Source organism: Leguminivora glycinivorella, chromosome 24 (assembly GCF_023078275.1).
Source record: "Leguminivora glycinivorella isolate SPB_JAAS2020 chromosome 24, LegGlyc_1.1, whole genome shotgun sequence".
Taxonomy (NCBI): Eukaryota; Metazoa; Arthropoda; class Insecta; order Lepidoptera; family Tortricidae; genus Leguminivora; species Leguminivora glycinivorella.
In genome coordinates this window covers 9,831,570-9,847,244 of record NC_062994.1, presented here as the reverse complement: position 1 = coordinate 9,847,244, position 15,675 = coordinate 9,831,570, and the positions used below count along the sequence as shown (strand labels likewise).

At 39.0% G+C, this 15,675-nt stretch overlaps 1 protein-coding gene across 1 annotated transcript in view; it reads left to right on the top strand.

Moving 5' to 3' along the window:
• LOC125238671 overlaps positions 1-15,675 on the top strand; it is a 72,935-nt gene continuing 57,260 nt past the window's right edge. The window contains exon 1 of the mRNA XM_048146062.1: positions 1-170. The gene's annotated coding sequence lies outside the window, so the exon portion shown is untranslated. The remainder of the gene's footprint in view (positions 171-15,675) is intronic.

The window sequence follows — 15,675 nt, the reverse complement described above, 5'->3', positions numbered from 1 at the left end:
TTAGCGTTCCAAGTTTAAAATTCAAAAACAATTATTAGTTTTAGCAAGTTTTAGGTTATGTTTCGTAAAGTGAATGTGAAGTTTTAGTGGTTCCATTTGCAAAATGGAGTTTTAAAACAGTTTTTCAGTCAAAGTATTTCGAAACAGGATTTTCGTGACATAATTTAATGGTAAGACCGTTTAATCATTATTGTTAATTTATTTTCAGAAGTTATTTTAGTAAGGTTTATGACTTTTATGAGAAACAGGCCGGAAAGAACAAAGGTAAGATCCTACAAACTAGTTTTGAAACGAAAGGCGGATTTGAATCTGTAACTTGTTAAGGATGTTTGATGTAGGACCGTTGCCTTTTTTTGTCGAAAAAAATCGCGTTGGCGTTTAAAATAGTGATGTTATACGTGTTGGTTCTTATCGATAAAAATAATAAATGATATATTCAAGATTTTGTGTGTATACTTATTGTAAATTTCATATTGCATTTTTAAATAATAAGTAATACTATAATAGGTATACCTACACCAAATCTCTCGACCCACTTTGAAGTTGTTTATTTATTGTTATTTTAATTTTGTATTTTTGTAGTTACAAATAAACATAACTTTTTTACCTACCTATTCGTTGGTAGTAAGCCCTGCCTGCTAAGCCGATGCCTGGTTCGGTTCCCGGTAAGAGCATTTATTTATGTGATCATTTTATGAAGACAGATAGATTAGATATTTGTTCCCGAGTTATTTTCTATGTGTATTTGTATAAGTAGGTATTATAATATTGTTGTCTGAGTACCCAGACCCACAATACAAGCTTTCTTGAGCTTACCATTAATTCTGTATGAATATCCTTTAATATTTATTTATTTATATCGTATACATCATTTAAAGGAAAACGCAGCATTTTAAGTATTTTAAATACCCTTTTCCTATGCATAGACAGAGGGTCAGTTGTCAAACGAAGTAATTACACTAAAGATATATAATTTCACTCAATAAAAGGCGTGTAATTTGAGTATACAATAGCGGCTGAGTGTAATCAAACGATATAGAACGGCTCGGCATTTCTCCCACAGTAAGTATCACATATCGGATGAAAAAGGCGTAAGAGGTATATCGTTAGATGCAACTTACGCTTATGCTTATAATTTTATTGTTTGAGGGGCTCGAATGACCGCCATTGCCCCGCAAATGTGGGTTGTTGACAAAATGAATTGCATTTCAAACGAATGATACAAGTTGGATTAATGTATGTTGAAGTAACTTCGCATACAATACAGGGACAACGCGCATATGACATAGTATTTTAATTGGTATCTGGGGTTTGGGCACCAGTTTCCACCGCACAAGTTTTGCACTTATTGTATCTATCTATTAATTATAAGAAAACTATTGCACACAAATACACAATGTATACTTTGTGGTGGAGTCAATAAATACTTTTCATTTTTATTTCATATTTAACTAGTCAACTACATGTGGCTTGTAGGGGTGAAAAACTGGTAAAAGAATGATCAGTTAGTAAACACTATTTAGGTAGTATAAGGTATCTTATCTATTTATTCTTATGAATATCTATTTAAAATTATATTTAGATTGTTCCACAATTACTCTCTCTATGCCTGTACGATCTGCCTACCTATATGATCGTATACATAGATATTTTGGAATTTTTCTACTCTTATGTATGTATTTCCACTCAATTGCTCTTTTGATGGTAATACTGTTTTTTTTACGGGATAGGAGGCAAACGAGCAGACAGGTCGCCTGATAGTAAGCAATCACTGCCGCCCATGAACACCCGAAACACCAGAAATGTTGGAGGTGCGTTATCGGCCTTTAAGATGGGTGTGCGCTTTTTTCTCTTGTTGCCCCATTCAGATTTATAATTAACTAACTTTTTCCCGCGGCTTCGCTCGTGTTAAAAAGAGACAAAAAGTTGCATACGTCACTCCATTCCTTCAACTATCTCCACTTAAAAAATCACATCAACTCGTCGCTCCGTTTTGCCGTGAAAGACGGACAAACAAACAGACACACAACACACACTTTCAAATTTATAATATTAGTATGGATAAATTTCAACGTTGTGCCCATTTCTACCTCAAATCCTTATTTAAGATAACGGTATTTAATTGCTAACCATATCACTTCCATCTTAAATTGTACGACTTATAATTCTATGCTCCTTTTGAATTTTAACAAGATTGTTAGAGATCTGTGGGTTATATTAACAGTTATCTCAACATTTTGAAGTCAGAGATCTACGAGATACCTTTGTAGTTTTTATAAAGATAATATTACGGAAATGGTCAAAAGAAAATAAACTTTGGAAAATAAACTTTGAGTCGTCGGCAACCCGAACCCATCCTTAGAACTTGTACACTCCATGTTGCTGTGTACTTACTACTTAACACAGCAAAGGGGAGTGTACACGATTCTAATGGGTTGGCAACGCGCATGTGACACCCCCCTTGAGTTGCTGGCGTCCATAGGCTACGGTGACCGCTTTCCATCAGGCGGACCGTATGCTTGTTTGCCACCGACGTAGTATTAAAAATAGTAGGTAGTCGGCATACTATATTAATATGTTTGTCATTCATGCATAGTCAAAAAGGCTAATTGAACTTTCAATTGACTCAAAATTATTTGTTTGTAACTTTGGCATTTCGAAGGAAAACGTAGAAATCTCATGTTTTATAATAAAAGTAAGTCATAGTCATAGTACTTTATTCATGAACAATATAGCATTGTGTTTGAACATACAAAATAGTACATGAAAGGAAAGAGGAACAAAAAAACACTTCCGAATCTAGGTATACAAATAGAATATTCAAAGAAAAAATAGTTATTTGTTTTACAAGGGGGCAAAGTAGTTGTTTAACCGCACGTGCCAATATTGATACCCGAGCAAGCGAAAGATTCCAAAATTGAACCGCGAGCGTAGCGAGTGATTCAAAAAGTGGAATCTTGAGCGTTGCGAGGGTATCAAGGCACGAAGGTTAAACAAACTTTGCCACCGAGTGAAACACAAAATTTTTCACCACACCAACACGAACAAAACACTGACTATAAAACATCAAAATAAATGAAATCCATCAATTTATTCAATATTTATGATTCAAAATCGTAAAATCTAGCAGCCAGATTAAGACATCGAGTTAAAATTCGTATGAAATTACTTTGCCCCCTTGTGGATAAAATGCAGTTTTGCTATCTGTTTTCGAATAGCAAAGAAAGCCTTTACCAGTTGGTGTGCTCAATGTAATTTAAAAACGTAACTATCGTGATTCGTGTCCTATTCAAGTAAATTATGGAAATGTTATGGAGATTTTCAAATTAAATTCGAAATGTGTCACGCACACGGCGGTATTCGTTGCACTACGCTAATAAGTTTTCCCCTCACTAGCTCGGAAACACGTGTTTTGTCCTTTAATACCAGCGGGTAAAAACGCATTTTATCCACTAGTGGATAAAGTAATTTGACCTTGAATAGAGGCAAATTTTCTGCTTTAAAATTGATAAAAGTGGGTTAACCTAGTGATGAAGATGTTTTACCACCTGTGGAACTACTGGAAGCAGTGATAAACGCGTTTTTTGCGTTGTATTTTCCTCGCTATAGTGAGGGGAAAAGTTTTGTGTTACACACGAGTGCAAATGTATTTTACTTCTCGTGTATTGAAAAACTCGCAAGCTCAGGATTCTATTCTAGAACCACTCGCTTCGCTCGTGGTTCAACTATAGAATCCTTTCGCTTACTCGTTTTTCAATTCCACACTCGGCGTTAAAATACAACTTTGCACTCTTGTATAACAAATAACTATTTTTTTTTCTCTGTGTGTTCTGCATGTTTAACAAACATTTGTATTTGCATCGAAAAAAAAAATATCTTACACGTGCATAGCATATGCGAATTAATGATGAAATTAATTCAATATCGTGGTTATTGTGAGAACGAGAAACTATTTTGCTTTGCAGAATGCATATAGAATGGCCTGTGTCTTCAACTCTTCATGGTTCAAGAGAGATGAAATATCTATGAATTATACATGCATATGAATAATTAGGAAGCCAATTACCTTAATTCTATTGCATTCAATCAAGAGAGTTTTTTTAAAACTGTAATTCACTTTGAGTCATTGTTTTTTTTTAATATTGGGTTTATACCTATTGTTCAAATATCAAATTTAAAAAAATATAAATATTGAAATAAACAAAAGATAATGTGAACTGTTTCAATTTAATGAAACAATGAAACTTAAATTGACTTACAAAACCTTAATAGAGAAAAAAGGTATTTTATAAATGACGTTTCAAAAAATAATTTTTTTTACAATGCAGGTAAACGATCTACCTGCATCTATAAATGTTTCCTTACCCCTTAGTGAAGTACCCCCGTTTATCGATAACGTGTTACCATTGCACATTTTGATACATTTGTTTGAATAGGGTCCATATTGGCTCATATAAAATGATTTGTTATAAAATTATTGTTTATACCGATTTGTGCTCCGAATAATCATTTCTCATAATTTTACTTATCATAATTTTGTTTCATTATTATCAATAGTACTATTATCACTGTTCATAATAATCATTTAGTCGAAAATTTTTAATCATAAATTCTATACAAATATTTAATAACATTCATAATTTTGTGTTTAAGAAAATCATTCATCATAAAATTATTTAAAAAGATTTGGGGAAGTTCTATGAAAAACTTGTGCCATTTATAGAAACGCGCTTGAAGCTTTTACAGTGACATATACAATTTACATTAAAAATTCGTTTCTGGTTCGCTCACGGTCAACCTAACACGCTCCTCCTCGCGACGCTCGTCGTCGCACCTAACTGGACTGTCACATGTGATGTCTGTTCTGTTAACAATAATATAACTAAAAAAAAAAAAAAAAAAAAAAAAAAAAAAAAAAAAAAAAAAAAGACGCTGTCAACTACAAACATGTTTTGCTAATCTCTCTTAATTTTTTTTGGATATTTTGTATTTACATGTTGATTTTTGAGTTACTTTTTATGGAAACCAGAACCCAAGTCAGTTCTACATGTGACCAAACTTGTATTGGGTATATTTCATAAAAATTATCGACATGTACGACAAGACAAATATCACGGAATGATCACAAGAAGCAAAACACGCGGACAATCAGCGGTTCTACAAAGCGCACGCCCACCACCCTCGCCCGCCTCGTCCGTCTCCTCGCAACCGCCGTCGAGCGACGAGTTCGCTACCGCGGCCGACACCAGCGAGTCGAGCGACGAGAGCGGGCCGCCGCCACCGCCGCCACCACCACCTGCGCGACGAGGGCGGCCACCGCTGCCGGCACGCTTGGGGCCTGCGGGACATCCTGCCCCGCCCACGGCTCCCGCTGCCGGTGGTGTAGTGCGCCGCATGAGATGGTCTCAGTTAATGAACGAGAATGTCATGCGAGCGTACTATGGGGCTACAGAGGGGGGAACTAGGCTGTCCGCGTATCGTTCAAGAATGCTGCTTCTGTTTCAGACGCTTGAACCCACCACCACCGTATCGGAGCAGCGACTGTCGGATCAGGTGCGTGTCATTCAGCGGTCAAAGCGGTTGGATGACGCCACACTTGATCGGCTTCGCCAGGAGGCTCTCGCTACTCGCGCGGACCCTGCCTCGGGGCGGGATTTGCCCGCCATGTCGCCGGACCCGGTGCCCGAACCCGACCTGGCACCGGAGGCGCCGCGGGTTGATTCCGGTAACGACGGCGGGGACTTCGCGAGTCAGAGCGAGAGTGAGCCTGCCAATGAGCAACTGAGGAGGTCTTTGGAAGAGGCGATTACGCAGTATCGCTCCACAAACAACCCTAGGCCACGATTACCACGTCTGCCCATGAATAGACGCAATCTAGCGCTAATAGGAGCCTTAAATGCTTTACTAGATCCATATATGCGGACTAGTAAAGATCTAGATGATACACACTCGATCATGTACTGCGGGGCCATCGCGGCGTGCCGTGTTGCTCGAGTCAAGTTTCCGGACGCTGACCGTGCAACTAGGACCGCCGGAGGTGTCCCTGCATGGCAAGTACGGATCGAGCGTCGTATCAACTCGTTTAGGACTCTCATTGCAAAGCTGATCTGCTTCAGAGGGGGTAATAATCGCCCCCGAGTAATGCGCTTTGTGAACCAGGCGTTCGCGGGGACGGGCATCAGGCCCCGCGACTATTTGGCCAATGTCACAGAGCGCATCGACTTCCTGAAGCAGAAAGTCTATGCATGGGCAAGCCGTATTCGCCGCTACAGAAAGCGTGTGGACCGATTCCAGCAGAATCGTCTTTTTCAAAGCGACCAAAGGAAAGTATACCGAAGGTGGGAGGAAACCGACCCTCGTGTGTCCGACGTGCGGCTACCGGATGCTACTGCCATGTCTGATTTCTGGCGTAGCATCTGGTCGGTGCCCGTTGAGCACACGGAGGGCGAGTGGATGGCCGTTGTCGAACGTGAGTGCGAGAACATCGAGCCTATGGGGGCTAACACCATCAGCCCCGACGACGTAAGTTGTGCTACCCGTACGGCCCAGAACTGGAAAAGTCCTGGACCGGACGGATTGCACAACTTCTGGCTAAAATGGTTTCGATGCTCGCACTCGCGTTTGGCAACGCAATTTCAACAAGCCCTCGATCTTGGTTCTCTCCCACCTTCCCTAACAACTGGTGTTACTTTCCTGCTCTATAAGTCCGGTAGTACCACGGAAGCAAAAAACTACAGACCCATTACGTGCTTGCCTACACTTTACAAGCTCCTTACATCCATTTTGAGAGCAAAAATTAACGCGCATATTGTCGCTAACAACATTCTGGCTCCCGCTCAAAATGGATGTAGGGTTGGGTCCCGTGGTACTAAAGAGCTCCTCCTCATAGACATGACCATCTGCCAACAAGTTCGGCGGAACAGGGGAGCCATCTCGGCCGCTTGGATTGACTATAAGAAGGCCTATGATTCGGTGCCTCATTCATGGCTGAGAAGGGTATTGGAGCTGTATAAACTTGATGCAGCTTTAATATCCTTCCTGGCTGCATGTATGAGGCAGTGGACCACAGTCCTTCGTCAACCAGGAGGCAGGGATGACCCCCTGGCCCGCAGGACTTCATAAGGATTGAGCGAGGAATATTCCAGGGTGACAGTTTGAGTCCATTATGGTTCTGCCTAGCTCTGAATCCCCTCAGCACGCTGCTGAAGGATTCTGGGCTAGGTTGCCGGCTTCGGAGAGAGGGTGAAGTCATCTCTCACCTTCTGTACATGGACGATCTCAAACTATTTGCACCGAACGCCCAAGACCTGATGGTGCTATTGAACACCACAGAAGTTTTCAGTACCGCCATCAGAATGGAGTTTGGTGTCGATAAGTGTGCGGTTATGCATGTACAGCGGGGGAGGTTGTAAATTCAGAAAATTTACAACTTTCTGAGACGATGTCGTTCAGATCTATCTCTGAATCAGAAACCTATAAGTACCTTGGTATGTCACAGTCGTTGGGTATTGAGGATGTTGGCATTAGACGGTCGGTGAAGGAGCGCTTTTTCAGTCGGCTCACAAAAGTCCTTAACAGTCTTTTGTCAGGAGGCAACAAAGTGCGCGCCTTTAACGCCTGGGTAATGCCTCTACTCACATACTCCTTTGGCATACTACGGTGGACCCAGACTGAGCTGGACGCCCTGGATCGGAGGGTCCGTTCACTGCTTACCACACATCGTATGTTACACCCGCGCTCGTCTGTTATGAGATTGTACATCCCACGGAAGTGCGGAGGTCGAGGCTTCCTAAACGCCAAAGATCTCCACAACCGTGAGGTGTACAATCTCAGGAATTACTTCCTTAACAACGAGTGTGGGATGCATCGTGATGTGGTGGCAGTTGACGGAAACCTCACGCCGCTCTCCTTGGCGAAAGAGAACTGGCGCAAACCTGTGGTACTAAGTACTGCGGACCGCAGGGCGGTATGGGAGAGCAAGCAGCTACACGGGCGGTTCTACAAGGCCCTCACGGGACCCGATGTAGACCTGCTCGCATCGGTGAACTGGTTACGATTTGGGGACCTCTTCGGAGAAACCGAGGGTTTTGCCTGTGCAATTGCGGACGAAGTTATGATGACGAACAACTACCGGAAATATATCCTGAAGGACGGTACGGTCGACATTTGTCGGGCATGCCGCCGTCCCGGAGAGTCACTCAGGCATATCATTTCCGGTTGTTCTCATCTTGCTAACGGCGAGTACCTGCACAGACATAATCTCGTAGCCAGGATTATTCACCAGCAACTTGCTCTTCAATACGGCCTTGTGGACCGCGAAGTACCGTACTACAAGTACTTGCCTGCGCCAGTTCTTGAAAATGGTCGTGCCACGCTCTATTGGGATCGATCTATTATCACTGACAGGACTATTGTAGCCAATAAGCCTGACATTGTGATAATAGATCGACCGCAACGCCGGGCCGTGCTCGTTGACATCACCATCCCCCATGATGAGAATCTCGTGAAAGCCGAGAAGGACAAGTCCAGTAAGTACCTAGACTTGGCTCACGAGATAACCGCAATGTGGGATGTTGATTCAACGATCATTGTTCCGATAGTCGTTTCAGCGAACGGTCTCATAGCGAAGAGTCTCGATCAACATCTTAAGAGACTCTCGCTAGGTGGCTGGATCAAGGGCCAGATGCAGAAGGCGGTGATCTTGGACACGGCGCGGATAGTCCGACGGTTCCTCTCTCTGCAGCCCTAACCACCGGCAGCTTGGGCCCTGCCCCGCTGCTGGCGGCACCCTAGGTTAGGTTTTTTATAATGTGTTTATATGTTTTTTATATTGTTTTGTATGTGTTTTTGTATTTTACTTTTATATTCATATTATAAAAAGCTTAACCTAAGAAGCAAAATAAATAAAGGAAATATAACTATAAATTATATTACTCGCAATCGTTATGATCAATAAGTATATAAACATAAACATTAGTATAAAACGTATTTATGATGAATGACATTATGAACATAAGTCATTCGAAGTTACGATAGTTATTAACATAAAATTGTTATAAATAATGATCGTTATAATGTAAAATTGTATGAGAAACATTTTCGGACTACCAATAATCTATATAACAATTTTATATGAACTTTGGCGCACCCGTTTGAATATTTTCCATTGGTATAGTCAAAATTTTGTTAATTTGTAAGAATCCTTACTTTTATTATAATACCGTAAAGTATGCGTTAATTATCATGATTGTTACGATTATGATATCGATTTTCTTATAAATTTGTTCTATAACTTCTTATAATTATTATTATAAACAAAAATAGATATCATAAACCATAGAAAATGTTACCAAATATGTATATCAATCGGTGGCCAAGCAGGGAATCGAACCCGGGTCTTCTTTAGGGCCTATTTAGACGGTACGAGAACTCGCATACGAGTTTTATTTCATTGCGGTAACGCCGTTCAAATCAGACCTTACTGTGTTTAAATAAGCAACAAATTAAATAAGAGTTTGGAATGATTCACGGTTATTTTTATTAGTCCTACAACTACATTGACCGGGATATAGACCGTGATTACCTTTTTGATTTTTGCCGAGCTCCCGATATTTCAAACAAACATCGAACCGGTAATCACGCGGTCTATATCCCGGTTAATATAAGTCTAATAAATTAGACATAAAAAGGTTACTTTCCCTAATTCACGGCAAAATTGATAGCTAGCTTCCCGGCTCTTTCATCGGCAGATTCCCCCGTTTCTAAATTGCTATTTATATACATTCCAGGAATGCCGGGACTCGTTTAAAAGCAATTCCTCATAACGACCGTTGATATCACATTTCTGCGCCGAGTGCGTGGATAGTGTTGTTTCGCAAGTTTTATCGATATCGATATTTTACCCTACGACGGCTACGATTCCAAATGCTATATTTCATTTATTTTTTTATTATTTGTACTTCTTAAATATTCATTCAAATTAATTGTGTGATCTGTTTTTGATGAAATTCGGTAGGTATTTAAATAGTAGTTCAAGCGTAAGGTTCTTCTAGGTATAAGATAAGGTCGGGATGTTTTGTATGTAATTAAAAAGTTAGGAATTGTATGCATGTAATGTACTTACTTAATGTATTGTGAGCTGTAGAGTTCAAATGGAATTGGATTGGACACATCCTCAGAAAACATGATACCCACCTATCCAAAATGGCCCTCACCTGGAATATACCCGGAAAGCGGAAACCATGCCGCCCTAAATCGACTTGGCGTCGCTCGGTTCAGCAAGAGCTGAGGGTGCTAGGCATGAGGTGGGAGGTTACCCAAACTGTCCAAGACCGGAGTAAATGGAGAAATATGATTCGAGCCCTACACCCCAGCAGAGGGTAACAGGATGCGAAGAAGAAGAAGAATTGAAGAAAAACCTAGATATTTAAATTATCATCACAAGTAAATACTTACAACACAACACGCATCAAATATTTGTAGCATATTAAACAAAAAAATATCTGTCCTACTCAATTCAAGCTCTTTCTTGGCGATGTTATTTCGAATAACTAAAGTTTTTAAGGCTCAAGGACGTTATAAGTATCATTTGTGATAACAAAGCTCTCTTAGTTCGCAGATATACTCTTAAGCGATGTAATCATTAACCTCTTTCAGTGAATGTATGGCTGATTGTCTTGAGAACAGCTGCTAATTTAAAGACGCACTGTTATTATATAGAATAGGCTATCGCATTTACTTGTTAATTACTTATTTTACTGGTGTTTTGCTTTGTGAGTTGTTAAAATAAAAAATCGACGACAACAACGTACCTACAAGGCGAAATCTGCGTTTTTTTTGTAGCAGATACCACTTTGTACGTTAAGGTGCAATTTTCTGAAAAAAAAATAAAGTTGCAGGTTGCACCCTATACGTCGTTTTCGTCGAAATATACATTTAAATTCCCATTTTAGGATTCGAACCCCAGGGCCATTGGCTCAGCAGGCAGGGTCACTGTCCACTTAGTCAGGTCGATCTAATAAACCTAGCTGAGACAAAGCTTGGGGTTCGATTTCAGAATTGGTTTAGTAATTGAATTTATTTATTTATCGCATTTTTATCGTTATCCATTAACTATAATATTAATAAGAGCCTCAAATTGATCATAGGACGACCGTAGTATCTTTCATATGAAATAAAGTTTAAATTAATCATAACCTCTGGTGTTTCGGGTGTCCATGGGCGGCGGTGATCGCTTACCATCAGGCGATCTGTCTGCTCGTTTGCCTCCTATCCCATAAAAAAAAAAAACAAAAATACAACGTCATGTCATGTCGTACGATAGTACTCTTTATTATACTGTGGTCGTGTGGTGTTATGGTGTGACATAATTTCGCTGATTGACTCTAATTTCTTTTACTTGACCTTATAATCCGAGGCGTTGGACTTACTTTTATAATAGCATTTAGAACCTTTATATTTGTTTTATACCACGTCGGTGGCAAATAGGTATACGGTCCGCCTGATGGAAAGCGGTCACCGTAAACTATGGACGTTTGTATTCTGAAATTTCTAGCATTTACAGCCTCGAAAAAAATAAATTAAAAAATAGCACCATCGTTGTGTCGTCTCGTTATGCTCACTCATACTGATATGAAAGAGATGACAACGATGTTGCCACTTTTTGATTTATACTTTTTTTGTGAAACTTTAAAACAGAGTCGTCTAACTTGCCTATTTTCTGATACATAATTATGTAATTAATCCTGAATTTTTCAGTGGGTGTGGATATAAATATTCACTCTTCGGTATCCGAGAGTAAAATTCCAACCTGATTTAATTTCGCTGTATAATAAGGCATAATTAGATAAAGGCAAGTTATGACCTTGACATGTGCGATTGGGGTTATTAAAAAATAATCCAAGGGCTAATATAAAAAGAGAAAAATAGTATTGAAACCGCTCAGATTCTACAAAGTTTGAGGTTTGAGGGCCCATAGAATATTCAATCGCGACCCATAGAACGAGGTTAGTAAGTATATTTAACGAGGGTGCGGTGTGCTGATGACGGGAGGACTTACGGAACTAACTTGTTCCGTTTATTGTCCTTTGAGTCGTCGGCAACCCGAACCCTCCTTAGAACTTGCACACTCCTTTTTACTGTGTACTTAACACAGCAAAAGGGAATGTACAAGCTTCTAATGGGGTGGCAACGCGTATGTGACACTGTTTGAGTTGCAGGCGTCCATAGGTTACGGTGACCGCTTTACATCAGGCGGGCCGTATACTTGTTTGCCACCAACGTAGTATAAAAAAAAATATTTTTGTTTGCATATATTTATATTTATGTATTATATAAGTATTTTATGAAGTTAATCAGTTGTTTTCGATAATTGTCATTGTCATTTTTCTTTCTCCTTGCACCATTTTTACATGTCTCTGTTTGGCCCGATGGTTGACTGGTAGAGAATGCCATTAGGCATTAAGTTCGCCATTTGTACATTTTTGTTTTATTTGTGCAATAAAGTTTATATAAATAAATAAATAGGTTTCATTTCATGTTTCATTACATGGCTATTAGTTTTCGTTTCTATTACAACTATTACAAGGTATAAAAGGTACTTTTAGCCTTGTATTGACCTTAAGCTAGGTCAAATCTAACTTTCCAAACAAACGTAATTTGAGCAGTTCCCGTCAACTTTGTACATAGCCACGTCACAAATTTTAATTGATCCTATTTTGTTACCAACATTTAGTAATATAAGTCGACTTTCGTAAGATATATACAGGTTAATTGTTATAATTAAGAAAATATAGATACTAGAGAACCTTAATGACGAAATTAAACTTAATAAAATCTTAATTCATCAACAAAATCTTGGTAACAAAATAGGAATTAATAAAAACAAATTTAACTTTTTCCTTAATTTTTGTACAAACTTTTCGAGAACTGCTGATTTGCTGCTCGATTTTATAGAAAAACTAACTTTAGCCCGCGGATTCGCTCGCGTTAAATTCTAAAATTGCGGAATGCTCCATACAAACTTCCACCCTCCATTTTAGGAAAGTGGGGGGTTAGAAAGAGACAAAAAGTAGCCTATGTCACTCTCCCTTCAACTGTCTCCTCTTAAAAAAATCACTTCGATTCGTTGCTCCGCTTTTCCGTCGAAGATGGACAAACGAACAGACAGACACACTTTCCCATTTACAATATTAGTAGGTGCTATAAATATAAAATTCCTTTGAATAAATGATTACTGAATCTACTGATGCATGTCAGCAAATTTTTGTATCACTAAAACTACCCAATAGTGTCGTGACACCAAATTCACATTTTATCGATATTTTTCACAAACATTTTTTCGGTGAACTTTCTCTGACCCTCGACACAAAACGATGCGAAATACCATTGTGCGGTGAAAAATGAGCCACAATTACTCACGATTCTCGTACATATCAGACTTTCACTACTTACCGAATTTAGTTTGAGTTTTGCAAGAAAATTGTACGAGACACGAAAATGCACGATTAGTTCTAAATATAAAGTTAACAACTGTATTATGTCATCTTAATAGCAGTAACAGAAAATAACCCAAGGAAGAACCCTTCTTTACCTTACTGGCTTATTACTCATGGGGTCAAATACCCTGCCCATCCACTAATACCCTAACCAACTTAGCTACGTACTCGTAAATAACCTCATTCATCAGTACTATCAGTAATAGGTTTTTACAAAACTATGCTTTTTCCATAACAGAATACTGGCGAACCGTGCGCGGATTGGATTCGCAGAGGCGCTTTTTATTACTTTGGACACTTTACTGTGAGAAACCGTGTCTTTGTTGCCCGTGACACGGAATCAAACCATCCACCATTTCCGTACGGACTTTTTGAGAACCGCTGGAATCAAAAAATCTAAAATGAACTGGGTTATTTGGCAAAATAGATAGAGTAAATAATATTTTTTTGTTAAACCGCTATGGCGTCAGTTACCTAAATTATATTCCTATATTTATCTAATAAAACGCAAACTATCGATAGCAAAGCAATAAAATGTAATGTGTACATTTCATGCGATGGGATCGTAACGGATTATCCATAGCTATAAATGTGATTTATGATTGCTTTTTATTACAGAACTCTTTGATTCGTGAAACAGATATGTCTCTGTTGGATTGTAGGATATTTTGTTGACATGTACAGTCAACCAATTGGAACCCTAGGCCACTCTACAACCATGTTAAAATGACAAGCAGTAAGAGATTTCTTACAATCTGATTTATAAAGTCACTATGACATAGTTCTAGTGGCCTAGGGTTCCAATTGGTTGACTGTACTAGTATAGGCACCTAGTTCAATAAGTACCGACCTGTCTGTCTCGTGGATAGTGACCCTGTCTGCTAAGCCGATGGCTCTGGGTTCGAATTCTGGTATGGGCATTTAGGTATTTGGATACGTACACTATAACTTTTATAAATAGATATTTTTTATTTTAAAATTTCACTCATTATATGTAAAGCAAAACATCAGATGTATTAATGAACAATAGTTCAAAATCGTTTCTTGATGACCTATTTAAAAGTGTCTAACCACAGATATTGAATTAATCTGTGTAATTGGTTCATTATATCAGGTCGAAACTTCGGAGGGCCATCTGTACTGAACACGTCGTACGATAAACGTGCATTGTAATGTACTCTGTACTTACTCCCTAGTAAAAAAATGTATTATCTACTGAGAATTATGTAATACACAGCATCTAAACTATTTCACACTAGTGAACCGCAACCTTTAAGCTTGCAAAACTGCACTTTCTAAACCAGATCCTTTGTGACCCGTACCGCAGGTAGAGCCTTTACAATATGTGACAAGAAAAATGTACCTTTTGACGGGCAGGTTACATGACCAGACAAAAAAAAATCGTTTCAAAATATCTGTAATGAATGTCGTAACGAAAAAATTAAGTCGTAACTTGGATTTCAAATTAAATGTCATGGGTACTTGTTGGTCAGTCGATAATTTAATAAATATTTAACTATAACTAATTGTTATCAATGTTATTACAAAGTTCAATAACCAAGATTATTCAATATCTATTTGATTCTTTTATGAAATTGGAACTGAAATTGTTATAGTCAAAGAAATCTGTGAATTGAACTAACCGATCGCTTCAAAATTGTTACTTTTCTTGGTTTCCTTTACTTTAACTCGACCACGCTGCCATGAAATTAAAGCCGTGTTAGACGGAGAGCTGGCAGGATTTTGGAGTAGGTCCTTGAGGCAACCTGGAAAGGTGCTCAGATGCTTCTCTGATCATAGCCAACATCAGGTCTGCAAGTCTGGCAGCTGGGGAGCGGGGCTTTATCGAGCTATGAATTTTTGAAGATTTAATTTTTTGAGGCCCAAAAAAGGTGTTTGAGGCAACCTGGAATTATTAAAAAGTGAAAATAGAGTTCCTCAGAAGTCGCATAGTATTTATGCCAGATCATTTGGCCGGGTCCTTCACCGTGCCAGAACGGTACAAAGTGGTAAAAAAAAAATAGGAACTCTATTTTCACTTTTTAATAATTCCAGGTTGCCTCAAACACCTTTTTTGGGCCTCAAAAAATTAAATCTTCAAAAATTCATAGCTCCATAAAGCCCCGCTCCCCAGCTGCCAGACTTGCAGACCTGATGTTGGCTATGATCAGAGAAGCAT